The following is a 14,136-nucleotide window of genomic DNA, read 5'->3' as shown; positions in this document are numbered from 1 at the left end:
ATCCACCTACCATCAATGTGTGAAGCTCCCTAGCCCATGGGGAATAATCAAGATCGACAGTGATCAGCAGGAGGCTAAGGATTGTTATACCTCATCCATGAAGCCAACCTCGAAGCCAAGGGAGCAATAGCAATTACAGTATCCTCCAAGGAATGTCTTGGAGGCAAGGGAACAAGATGTGGACGAAATCCTCTTGGATCCTAGTGATCCTGAATCAAAGATCTATATCGGATCAGGGATCCTTGGCAAGATGAAAGAGGACTTAATATCCTTCCTCAAAAGAAGAAAATCTACCTTTGCTTGGAAACATGAAGATATGACAGGTATATCTAAGGATATTATTACTCACAAACTTGGCATTGACAGGTCTATCAAACCAATCCATCAAAAAAGGAGGAAGTTTGCACCGGATAGGAATGCCATTATCCAAGAAGAAGTAGAGAGACTACTTCGAGCAGGTATGATCAGAGAGGTAAAATATCCAAAATGGTTAGCCAATGTGGTCGTTGTCCAAAAGAAAAACGGAAAATGGAGGGTATGTGTCGATTTCACTGATTTAAATAAGGCATGTCCCAAGGATCCTTTCCCATTACCCCACATTGACTCCATGGTGGATGCAACAGCGGGGCATGAACTGTTAACCTTTATGGATGCATCATCTGGATTCCAACAAATTCAGATGGAACCATCTGACCAAGAGGATACAGCCTTTATGACCCCAACCGGTTTATATTGTTATATTGCCATGCCTTTTGGACTAAGAAATGCAGGTGCAACGTATCAAAGGCTGGTGAATATGATGTTCAAAGATCAAATTGGACAAACTATGGAAGTATACATAGATGATATGGTAGTCAAATCAAAGAAAGCTGAGGATCACCTAAGGGATTTGGAGGAAGCATTTGATATCCTTGATAATTATAACATGAAGCTTAATCCTTCAAAGTGCCACTTTGGTGTTAAGGCAGGTAAATTCCTAGGATATATGGTAACTCAGAGGGGCATTGAGGCAAGTCCGGAGCAAATTAAAGTACTAGTAAACATCAAGTCCCCTGCCAATGCTAAGGATGTGCAAAGGCTAACAGGCAGGATAGCAGCTCTGAACAGGTTCATATCAAAATCCTCAGAAAAATGTAAAGAATTTTACGATATCCTAAGGAAGAGCAAGAAGTTTGAATGGACTGAGAAACATGAGAATGCTTTACAAGCCCTTAAAGAATATATGTCCTCAGCACCAGCATTATCAAAGCCCGAAAAAGGAGATGTGTTATCCTTATATTTGGCGGTATCCTCAACCGCTGTAAGTGCTGTCCTTGTTAAGGATCACGAAGGTACACAATATCCTATCTACTATGTAAGTAAGAGTTTACTTGATGCCGAATCCAGGTACTCACACCTCGAAAAACTTATTCTTGCATTAATCATGGCATCAACTAAGCTAAGGCATTATTTTGAAACCCATACTATTGTTGTTAGAACTAACTTTCCAATTAAGAATGTCCTCAGGAAACCAGAGATGTCAGGAAGAATGGCTAAGTGGGCAGTAAAGCTTAGTGCCCATGATATAAGATATGAGCCAAGAACAGCCATTAAATCCCAAGCACTAGCTGACTTTGTGGCTGATTTCAGTAGTGATCTACAAAAAGAAGTAGAATTGGAGGTCCAACAGCTGGATGAGACCAAGGATCCTTGGATACTACACACTGATGGATCCTCAAATGTCAAGGGCACAGGGCTCGGGATACTACTAAAATCGCCACAGGGGGACATAATACCCCACTCCATAGCCTGTGAGTTCCAAGCAACTAAAAATGAGGCTGAATATGAAGCCTTAATTGCTGGCTTACAAATTGCTAAGGATATGGGGGTAAAATATCTTAAAGTATATGTAGACTCATTATTGATCACCAATCACATTAATGGATCCTATGCTGTTAAAGGTGAAAAACTAACCAAATATTTAGAGATAGTCAAAGAATTGGCACTCTCTTTTGTTTCTTTCAGTTTAACACAGGTACCAAGGGAGGATAACACGGAAGCTGATGCATTGGCCAACTTAGGATCATCCTTAAAAATTCCAGAAGACATAAGTATCCCTATCATCCATATCCTGGCTCCTGCTATTGAAAATCAAGTGGCCATGGAAATAGAAGAGGATACTGCAGTAATCCCTAGTGAAGAAGCTCAATCTTATGCAGGATCATGGGTCTCACCAATCATGAAATACTTGCAACACGGGGAGATTCCGATGGGAGAAAATCCTAGAGCTTTCAGGATTAAGGTATCTCAATTTACAATCTTAAATAATGTGCTATATAAACGATCCCTTGCAGGACCATATTTAAGATGTATTGAGGATCCTGAAATTGAAGAAGTGTTGAGAGACTTCCATGAAGGAGATTGTGGAAACCACACTGGGGGCAGGGCATTATTCTCAAGGATCCTAAGAACAGGATACTACTGGCCAACCATGAAAAGGGATGCTGTAGAATATGCTAGGAAATGTGATCCTTGTCAAAGACACAACAATATCCTTCATCAACCAGCTGAACTGCTACACCCTATACCATCCTCTTGGCCATTCATGAGATGGGGGATGGATATAGTTGGCAAGCTCCCTAAAGCACCTGGTGGAAAAGTATTTATGCTTGCCATGACTGACTACTTCTCTAAGTGGATAGAAGCTGAAGCTTTTGCTCAAGTCAGAGAAAAAGAAGTTATATCCTTTATCAAAAGAAACATTATAACTAGATTTGGCATTCCCTCTGAAATTGTATGTGATAATGGTTCCCAATTCATTGGAAGCAGAACTACTAACTTTTGTGACAGTTGGGGAATCAAGATGATAACATCAACACCTGTTCGTCCACAGGCCAATGGCCAAGCAGAATCATCCAACAAGATCATCATTAACAATCTGAAGAAGAAGCTAGGATCCAAGAAGGGAAAATGGGCAGAGGAGTTACCTTATGTGCTATGGGCTGAAAGAACAACTCCCAAGAATGCCACTGGTCAAACACCTTTTTCTTTAGTATTTGGGGCAGAAGCAGTGATCCCAACAGAGATGGTGATCCCAACTGCTAGAACAAGTGCTCGTGATCCTGAAGAAAATGCTGCAATCCTGGCTCAGGATTTGGATACTATTGAGGAAATCAGGGATCTGGCTAGGATAAGGATGGCAAGCTACCAACAAAGAATGGCTGGTGCTTACAACAAAAATGTTAGGATAAGGAAGTTCCAAGTCGGAGATATGGTGTTGAGAAAAACATTCCAAAACACTATTAATCCTGCTGACGGGAAGTTAGCACCAAAGTGGGAAGGCCCTTACTTGATTGAAGCTGAAGCAGGAAAGGGGGCATACAGGTTGCTAACCATGGAAGGAAATCTGTTACCAAGAGCCTGGAATGCTGTTCACTTGAAGAAATATTTCATGTGAACATGATCCTTCAAGCATGTGATCCTTATATTGAAGTATCCTTGAAGGATCCCGATGATATCAGTGATCCTTACTCTGGTAATGTGCTTATCCTAAAACTACTACATTTTCTTACTTTTTGCCTAAGGATAAGGATCATGTATCCTTCATCCTCTTCTCACGAACCATTTGAGTTATGATAGTTCAGGTATCTTCAGCATATCGTCAAAGATCCTCGAAAGCACCGCAGATCCTTGGGTCCAACCCCAGTTATCCATGGGATTATCCCCAGTTTTCGCCAGCAGCGCACGATGATCCTAATATAGTTCACGTCTTTGGGACCAGTACCCACTTCCGGGGCTGACAACCTCATCGTACTGGCTATATCTAGGATCCTACGTATAATGGTAGACGTACCATACATCCGTTCCTAAGGTTTCTAACGTTTTCACGTTAGCTAAGGTTTTGACATTTTCATGTCACAAAGTTTGGATAGTCGCCAGTAAGGGCCATACTCCAGTTTACATACGATCCTTTGGGCTTGTCCCCAGTTATCCTTTGGGCTTGTCCCCAGTTATCCTTTGGGCTTGTCCCCAGTGATCCTCCGGGATCATCCTCAGTTATCCTTTGGGCATGTCCCCAGTTACTAATTTATCTTTTACATTGGCTTAGTCCCAAGTTATATTCCATTTTTTCAGGTTTTCGAAGTTAAACAATTAAGGATCCTTAATCCTTATTATCCATTAAAGTTTTACTTATGGTTATCCCGATTAAAGGTTAGGATCCTAACTTGGATCCTCAGGTATGATCCTTAACTATTTTTAATTTCATTATTCATTTGAATAACCTTTAGACCTTGACAACTGAACCTATGATCCTTAAAATAAACTACCTTGAAAATTTTTGATTATAGGATATCTGATCCAGGATCATATCCTAAATTTCTTAAACATAATTTGCTCAAACTTTTCTTACTCAAACAAACATGTGTCAAAACAATTGAAAATAAAAAGGATAATAACACAAGATAAGCGACAAAAGTTTAAAATTTTATTTATTAACGAAAGGATTAACCCTTCAAAAATTGTCAAAATTGCCAACCCACATTTCTACCAGCAAAACGTGGCCCGTCCACATGGGTTGGCAAAGGGTGTCCATTGTCTTTGCGGTCTTAGCAGGTGCAGGAAATTAAAGGCGGCAGGATCACAAAGGCTTCATCCCCCAAACAGAGGATCCCTCCACCATTTGCAATCCTACCCATTGTCTGAAGGATCCTGGATCCTTAATCCTAAAACTATTGTTCAAAGATTACAAACCATAATTGTTTCAAACCACAAACAAACCACTACCATACTTAAAAAATTGGGCTCCGGCCTAGTAAAAAATATCCATCATCGCCCAATCATGCAGCCTACACCTTTGCTGCTCCGTCACCACCGGCTTCTCCGCCCTGATCCCTGTCAGCATTGTTTTGGTCAAAAATCACACAAGGATAATGTAACCAAACTTTATGAAAACGGGGTATGATGCTTGGTTAATTATGAAAGTAAAGGATCACTTCTGTGATGAAGATGCAAAGACACAATGATTTATACGAGGAAAAAGCCCTTGATCAATGTATGATCTCCGGCATAAAAAACCTCGGGTGATGGCAACTACCGATCACCAACTTCCATATAATAAAAATGTAGTTACAACTTCGGATGATAATGAGCTGAGTACAAGGATCACTGAGTGTCTAAGTGTTCGAGAGTTGTGTCGTATGTCGTGTGTGTTCTTCCGAATGAGGAAGAGTGGTATTTATACATGTGTAGGTAACTTATTTTAGGTAGATAGACCACTAATCAGCTCATTACCCCTTTAGAAATAAAGATAATCTAGCCTAAATTGTTGCCCATGAATCAAGCCTAGTTTCCATATCCGGCACAACGTTCATCTTCAATTCAGCTCTTGCCATATTTGTAAAAGCGCGTCCCTGGATCATGATATGTAGGGCATATCCTGCTAGATGTTCCTGCAAAATAATATTGTAGTAATCGAAAGTGACCGTTAGTATAAGGATCACCTCAATGTCCCATGATCCTGATCCTGAGGTCCGGCTGAGGATCACTGCCTGCCAAAGAAATAAGGATCACTGGTTAGGATCACGTATAAGGATCATTCATAGTAAAAATCCAGCCCTAACAATTGCCCCCAAAATATAAGGAGTTAAATGTAAATAGATGAGTTATATTTTGTTTTGAGCTTATCTCTAACGGATGATTCCGATTTACTAGCCGTTGCACATGGACTAGCCGTTATGATATTTACGTCACTGATGTGACAATCCTTGCGAATCATCATTATAAATAGGAGATAGGGTTAGGATCATTTTGTATTTAAATTCGAAGTATTTCCCTTTATAATCGTCACCGAAGGCTTGATCAGGTATCATCTTCTTCTTTCTCTTCTTTGCTCTGTTCTTTCTTACTTTTACCCTGTTTTCGTCTCGAACATGCTTCTTCGGAATTCACCGCACAAAGGCTCTAAGAAGGATAGTCCCTTGAAAAGCCAGGGGATTATCAAGGATTCTCCTATGGAGAGGTGCTGTTTTACCGATATCCAGATAGACAAGATTCGCCATTGCTTTCCGGCGAATGTTGTTTTTAAGTCTTTTGATCCTACTGCTTTGAGTGATTTTGTTTCGGACACTTGGGTGGCCTTTCCTGCTACTCCTTTCCTCATCGGGTATTCATATCCTTTTCCGACATTTACCCAATCCTTCTTTTCTCTTACCGGCATCTCATATATCCAAGCTATGCCGATGATCTGGAGGCTTCTATATACCTTCGAGAGGATCATCGAGCAAGAAGGGATTGATTTGGGGATGTCAGAGTTAGCTGAGCTCTATGATCTCACCACCTTTGGTTCTCACCGGTACTTGTTGAAACGGAAAGCTGGGGAGGATCATCCAATCTTCAAGGTTACCAAGAATGATACCAACTGGAAACGTCGATTTTTCTTTGTTAAGAGGGATTCCATCCCGGATGGGAAGGATCTGCCCAAGGAATGGGCCACTCATGGTAGGGTAGAGGATCCTTGAAGGATCACTATCAGTCCTGTCTCTTATGATGAGGATCACTGATGTCTTTTCTTTTTTGCAGCTATCTCTGTTGCTCACTTAAAGTTGACCCCTGCTGCCAAAGAAAGAGTGTTAGCCTTCAAGAAGCTTAATCCTGAAGTCAGAAGCTTCCAAATCATTATCCAAGATTCTCAAGAGATATCCTCTGCATCTGCCACAATGTCAAGTAAGTATCCTCATAGAAAATAAGTTTTATGTGAAAGTATTTAATTTAACAAGGGAACTTATCTTGTTTTTGAATTGTGTAGGTGCCGGAAAATCTGCCAGGTCCGTTAAGTCTGCCTCCAAGTTTGGGATCAGTGATCTTGCCAATGTCACGTCCTCGAAGAAGAAGAAGGCTCCTGCTGTCAGTCCTTCAGCATCCGCTCCCACAGCGTCTATCCGGGGCAAGGGAAAAAAGAGGAAAACCTCTGAAGATCTCCAAGGATTTCCCCTCCTCCGTCAGCAATTCCTTGATTACGTGAATGAGGTAAGGATCACTGCCCCTGTTAGTCATCCGTTTTGAATATCCTGTTTGTATGTCCTGTTTCTTTCGAGGATCATCCGGTTCTGTACTTACCTTATTCCCTTCTTTGCAGAAACTTGCCGAGATCGAGACCTATCTAGGCCATGTTGAGGATCAAGAGAGCCAGATTGCCGACCTTCAACAAATGGGCGTGCTCAAGGATCTCAAGATAGCAGATCTTGAGAAGGAACTCCGGGCCATGAAGACTGAGGCTGCTCAAAGGTTGATTGATATGGATAACGAGAAGCAGGAGATCACCCAAGATGCTAAGGTCTCTGCCGCGATAACCATGTACAGGATACAACTGCAGATGGCTACGGAGGCTCAGGATCCTTCCTTTGACAGGAGCACATGGGATGTTGAAGGCTGGAAGGCAAGGTTAGCAGAGTTGGAAGATGATGATGATGCTGAGGACATCCCAATGTTGGAGGGAGGTGATGCTGACAAGGATCAAGGTGGAGAAGCTGGTGGTGATGGAGCAGCGAAGAAGTAAGCTGCATGATTGGGCGATGATGGATATTTTGAGACTAGGCCGGAGCCCAATTTTTTTTAGGATCGGTAGTGGTTTTTTGTGGTTGTTGATGTTTGAGACAATTATGGTCTGTAATCTCTGAACAATAGTTTCTTAGGGTTAAGGATCCTGGATCCTTTGAACAATAGGTAGGATTACACATGGTGGAGGGATCCTCTGTTTGGGGGATGAAGCCGTTGTGATCCTGCCGCCTTTTAATTTCCCTGCAATACTTTTGAACCTATTATCATGGACACCCTTTACCTACCCCAGCGGACGGGCCACGTATTGCTGGTAGATGCTTTGGGTAGGTAATTTTGACAATCTTTTGAAAGGGTTAATGATCCTTTTGTTTAATAATATAACTTAACTTTTCTGGCTTATCTTGTGTTGTTATCCTTCAATAATCCTCTTATTTCTCAATTGCTATATTTGTTAAAATAACGAGAGTTGAAAAGGTGTTTAACAAACTTAGGATATGATCCTAGATCAAATATCCTCATATTGAAATTATTCAAAGTATTTTAGTTCAAGGATCATAGGTTTGGTCGTCAAAGTATAAGGGTTGGTTAGGATAATGAATAATGAAATTAAAAATAGTTAAGGATCATACCTGAGGATCCAAGTTAGGATCCTAACCTTTAATCAGGATAACCATAAGTAAAAATCTTAATGAACAATAAGGATTAAGGATCCTTAATTGTTTAACTTCGAAAACCTGAAAAATGGAGTATAACTTGGGACTAAGCCAATATAAAAGATAAGTTAGTAACTAGGGACAAGCCCAAAGGATAACTGGGGACAAGCCCAAAGGGTAACTGGGGACAATCCCAAAGGATCACTGGGGACAAGCCCATAGGATAACTGAGAATGATCCCGGAGGATCACTGGGGACAAGCCCATAGGATAACTGAGAATGATCCCGGAGGATCACTGGGGACAAGCCCATAGGATAACTGAGAATGATCCCGGAGGATCACTGGGGACAAGCCCATAGGATAACTGAGAATGATCCCGGAGGATCACTGGGGACAAGCCCATAGGATAACTGAGAATGATCCCGGAGGATCACTGGGGACAAGCCCATAGGATAACTGAGAATGATCCCGGAGGATCACTGGGGACAAGCCCAAAGGATCGTATGTAAACTGGAGTATGGCCCTTTCTGGCAACTATCCAAACTTAGTGACATGAAAATGTCAAAACCTTAGCTAACGTGAAAACGTTAGAAACCTTAGGAACGGATGTATGGTGCGTCCACCATTATACGTAGGATCCCAAGTATAGCCAGTACGATGAGGTCGCCAGCCCCGAAAATGGGTACTGATCCCAAAGACATGAACTATATCAGGATCATCGTGCGCTGCTGGCGGAAACTGGGGATAATCCCAAGGATAACTGGGGTTGTACCCAAGGATCTGTGGTGCTTTTGGAGATCTTTGACGATTTGCTGAAGATACCTGAACTATCATAACTCAAATGGTTTGTGAGTAGAGGATGAAGGATACATGATCCTTATCCTTAGGCAAAAAGTAAGAAAATGCAATAGTTTTAGGATAAGCATATTACCAGAATGAGGATCATCAATGGCACCGGGATCCTTCAAGGATACTCCAACGTAAGGATCACATGCATGAAGGATCATGTTCACATGAAATATTTCTTTAAGTGAACAGCATTCCATGCTCTTGGCAACAAGTTCCCTTCCATGGTTAGCAGCCTGTATGCCCCCTTTCCTGCTTCGGCTTCAATTAAGTAGGGACCTTCCCATTTTGGTGCTAGCTTCCCGTCAGCAGGATTAATAGTATTTTGAAATGCTTTTCTTAATACCATATCTCCGACTTGGAACTTCCTTATCCTGACATTTTTGTTGTAGGCACCAGCCATTCTTTGTTGGTAGCTTGCCATCCTTATTCTGGCTAGATCCCTGATTTCCTCAATAGTATCCAAATCCTGAGCTAGAGTTGCAGCATTTTCTTCAGGATCACGAGCACTTGTTCTAGCAGTTGGGATCACCATTTCTGTTGGGATCACTGCTTCTGCCCCAAATACTAAAGAGAAAGGTGTTTGACCAGTGGCGTTTTTGGGAGTTGTCCTATCAGCCCATAGCACATAAGGCAATTCTTCTGCCCATTTCCCTTTCTTGGATCCTAGCTTTTTCTTCAGATTGTTGATGATGATCTTATTGGATGATTCTGCTTGACCATTGGCTTGTGGATGAACTGGTGTTGATGTTATCATCTTGATTCCCCAACTGTCACAAAAGTTAGTGGTTCTCCTTCCAATGAATTGAGAACCATTATCACATATAATTTCAGAGGGAATGCCAAATCTGGTTATAATGTTTCTTTTGATAAAGGATATAACTTCCTTCTCTCTGACTTGAGCAAAGGCTTCAGCTTCTATCCACTTGGAAAAATAGTCAGTCATGGCAAGCATAAATACTTTTCCACCAGGTGCTTTAGGAAGCTTGCCAACTATATCCATTCCCCATCTCATGAATGGCCAAGAGGATGGTATGGGGTGTAGTAATTCAGCGGGTTGGTGAAGGATATTGCTATGTCTTTGGCAAGGATCACATTTCTTAGCATACTCTATAGCATCCCTTTTCATGGTTGGCCAGTAGTATCCTGTTCTAAGGATCCTTGAGAATAATGCCCTGCCCCCAGTGTGGTTTCCACAATCTCCTTCGTGGAAGTCTCTCAACACTTCTTCAATTTCAGGATCTTCAATACATCTTAAATATGGTCCTGCAAGGGATCGTTTATATAGCACATTATTTAAGATTGCAAATTGAGATACCTTAATCCTGAAAGCTCTAGGATTTTCTCCCGTTGGAATCTCCCCATGTTGCAAGTATCTCATGATTGGTGAGATCCATGATCCTGAATAAGATTGGGCTTCTTCACTAGGGATCATTGCAGTATCCTCTTCTATTTCCATGGCCACCTGATTTTCAATAGCAGGAGCCAGGATATGGATGATAGGGATACTTATATCTTCTGGAATCTTCAAGGATGATCCTAGGTTGGCCAATGCATCAGCTTCCGTGTTATCCTCCCTTGGTACCTGTGTTAAGCTAAAAGAAACAAAAGAGAGTGCCAATTCTTTGACTATCTCTAAATATTTTGTTAGTTTTTCACCTTTAACAGCATAGGATCCGTTAAAGTGATTAGTGATCAATAATGAATCTACATATACTTTGAGATACTTTACCCCCATATCCTTAGCAATTTGTAAGCCAGCAATTAAGGCTTCATACTCAGCCTCATTGTTAGTTGCTTGGAATTCACAGGCTATGGAGTGGGGTATTATGTCCCCCTGTGGCGATTTTAGTAGGATCCCTAGCCCTGTGCCTTTGATATTTGAGGATCCGTCAGTGTGTAGTATCCAAGGATCCTTGGTCTCATCCAGCTGCTGAACCTCCAATTCTGCTTCTATTTGTAGATCACTACTGAAATCAGCCACAAAGTCAGCTAGTGCTTGAGATTTAATAGCTGTTCTTGGTTCGTATCTTATATCATGGGCACTAAGCTTTACTGCCCACTTAGCCATTCTCCCTGACATATCTGGTTTCCTGAGGACATTCTTAATTGGAAAATTAGTTTTAACAATAATAGTATGGGTTTCAAAATAATGCCTTAACTTAGTGGATGCCATGATTAATGCAAGGATAAGTTTTTCGAGGTGTGAGTACCTGGATTCGGCATCAAGTAAACTTTTACTTACATAGTAGATAGGATATTGTGTACCTACATGATCCTTGACAAGGACTGCACTTACAGCGGTTGAGGATACCGCCAGGTACAAGGATAACACATCTCCTTTTTCCGGTTTTGCTAGTGCTGGTGCTGAGGACATATATTCTTTGAGGGCTTGTAGAGCGTTCTCATGTTTCTCAGTCCATTCAAACTTCTTATTCTTCCTTAGGATATCGTAGAATTCTTTACATTTTTCTGAGGATTTCGATATGAACCTGTTCAAAGCTGCTATCCTGCCTGTTAGTCTTTGGACATCCTTGGCATTGGCAGGAGATTTGATATTTATTAATGCTTTGATTTGTTCCGGGCTTGCTTCAATGCCCCTCTGGGTTACCATGTATCCTAAGAACTTTCCTGCCTTAACACCAAAATGGCATTTTGAAGGATTAAGTTTCATGTTGTACTGATCAAGGATATCGAATGCTTCTTCTAAGTCCTTTAGGTGATCCTCAGCTTTTTTTGATTTGACCACCATATCATCTATGTACACCTCCATAGTTTTTCCAATTTGATCCTCGAACATCATATTTACCAGTCTTTGATATGTTGCACCTGCATTTCTTAGTCCAAAAGGCATGGCAATATAACAATATAAACCGGTTGGGGTCATAAAGGCTGTATCCTCTTGGTCAGATGGTTCCATCTGGATTTGTTGGAACCCAGATGATGCATCCATAAAGGTCAACAGTTCATGCCCCGCTGTTGCATCCACCATGGAGTCAATGTGGGGTAATGGGAAAGGATCCTTGGGACATGCCTTATTCAAATCAGTGAAATCGACACATACCCTCCACTTTCCGTTTTTCTTTTGGACAACAACCACATTGGCTAACCATTTTGGATACTTTACCTCTCTGATCATACCTGCTCGAAGTAGCCTTTCTACTTCTTCTTGGATAATGGCATTCCTTTCTGGTGCAAACTTCCTCCTTTTTTGATGGATTGGCTTGATAGACCTGTCAATGCCAAGTTTGTGAGTGATAATATTCTTAGATATACCTGTCATATCTTCATGCTTCCAAGCAAAGGTAGATTTTCTTCTTTTGAGGAAGGATATCATATCTTCTTTCATTTTGCTAAGGATCCCTGATCCGATATAGATTTTTGATTCAGGATCACTAGGATCCAAGAGGATTTCATCTACATCTTGTTCCCTCGCCTCCAAGACGTTCCTCGGAGGATACTGTAATTGCTATTGCTCCCTTGGCTTCGAGGTTGGCTTCATGGATGAGGTATAGCAATCCTTAGCCTCTTGCTGGTCACTGTCGATCTTAATTATCCCCCATGGGCTGGGGAGCTTCACACATTGATGGTAGGTAGATGGAACTGCTTTCATGTCATGTATCCAAGGCCTGCCAAGGATAACGTTGCAACAAGATAAACAGTAAATAACACAAAATTTTTGGTAATTATGTAATCCTTCCACGTAGATTGGGAGTTTGATGTCCCCCAGAGTTTTCTTCGTTTCTCCACTGAATCCTACAAGCACGGAGGATCTTGGTGTGATGTCTGATTCTGGGATTCCCATCTTCTTCAAGACATCAAGCTGGATAATGTTCACTGAGCTCCCTCCGTCAATAAGGATCCTACGGACAAAATGGTTAGAGATAAAGAGAGTGATAACTAAACTATCGTGGTGAGGATCCTGAACATTAACGTGATCATCCTCATCAAATGTTATCATCTTCCCTTCTGAGACGCTTGAGGTTCTAATAGGCCTTTCTCCATTATCCATTTTTGATTCTTTTGCATATCTTTTGGCCGCTGAGAAGGATGTACCACAGATGTCTGATCCTCCGGATATAAAGTTGATCACTTGTGCATTTGCCGGAGGTGCTGGGGCTTTTTCGGGGATCCTTTCAGGATCCTGGGTCCTTTGCTTTTTTCTCCCCAGTAATTCTTTTAGATGCCCCTTGCTTAACAGGTATCCAATTTCCTTTCTTAAGGCTATGCAATCTTCAGTCAGATGGCCGAAATCCTCATGGTATGCACACCATTTGGACTTGTCTCTAGTCCCGGATGGTTTATCATTCTTCCTGGGCCACCTAGCCTTTTCACCTAGATTCTGCATTGCAAGGATTAGTTCATGATTATCAACGGAAAAACAATATTCTGAGATTGGAGGATATTCTTCATCATCCTCTTCTTGGTCGACAGCATGCACGTTCTTGTTCTCGTTTCTATGGTAGGATTTGAACTTGTTGTTTTTGAAGGAGGATCCTTGCTTATCTTGTTTTGAGGATCCTACTTGTCTCTCCTGGATCCTCTTGTCATCCTCTAGCCGGATAAACCTGAGTGCTCGGGTTCTTACTTCATCTAGATTCCTGCAAGGTGTCATAACAAGATCATCATAGAATAATGAATCCTTAAGAAGTCCCATTTTGAAGGCTTCAACAGCCGTAGCCATATCCAAGTTGGGAATATCCAAGGATTCTTTACTAAATTTAGTTATATAATCCCTTAATGATTCATTATGATTTTGAGTTATCCTGTATAAATCGCTAGTTAATTTTTCAAATTTTCTACTACAAGAGAATTGGTTATTGAATAAATTAACTAAATTAGCAAATGAAGTAATAGAGTAAGGGGGAAGACTTAGCAGCCACTTAAGAGCTGATCCAGTTAGAGTGGATCCAAATCCTTTACATAGGCATGCTTCCTTCAACTTTTCTGGGATAGGATTGATTTCCATTCTTTCCCTGTATTGTGCTATATGCTCCTCTGGATCCGTTGTGCCATCATACAGCTTCATGGTAGGGATATGGAACCTTTTGGGTACCTCTGCATCACAAATTGGTGGTGCAAAGCGAGATACCTTGTGGC

The sequence above is a fragment of the Helianthus annuus genome, chromosome 11 (assembly GCF_002127325.2).
Source record: "Helianthus annuus cultivar XRQ/B chromosome 11, HanXRQr2.0-SUNRISE, whole genome shotgun sequence".
Taxonomy (NCBI): domain Eukaryota; kingdom Viridiplantae; phylum Streptophyta; class Magnoliopsida; order Asterales; family Asteraceae; genus Helianthus; species Helianthus annuus.
Note: the sequence above shows the minus strand (reverse complement) of the source record.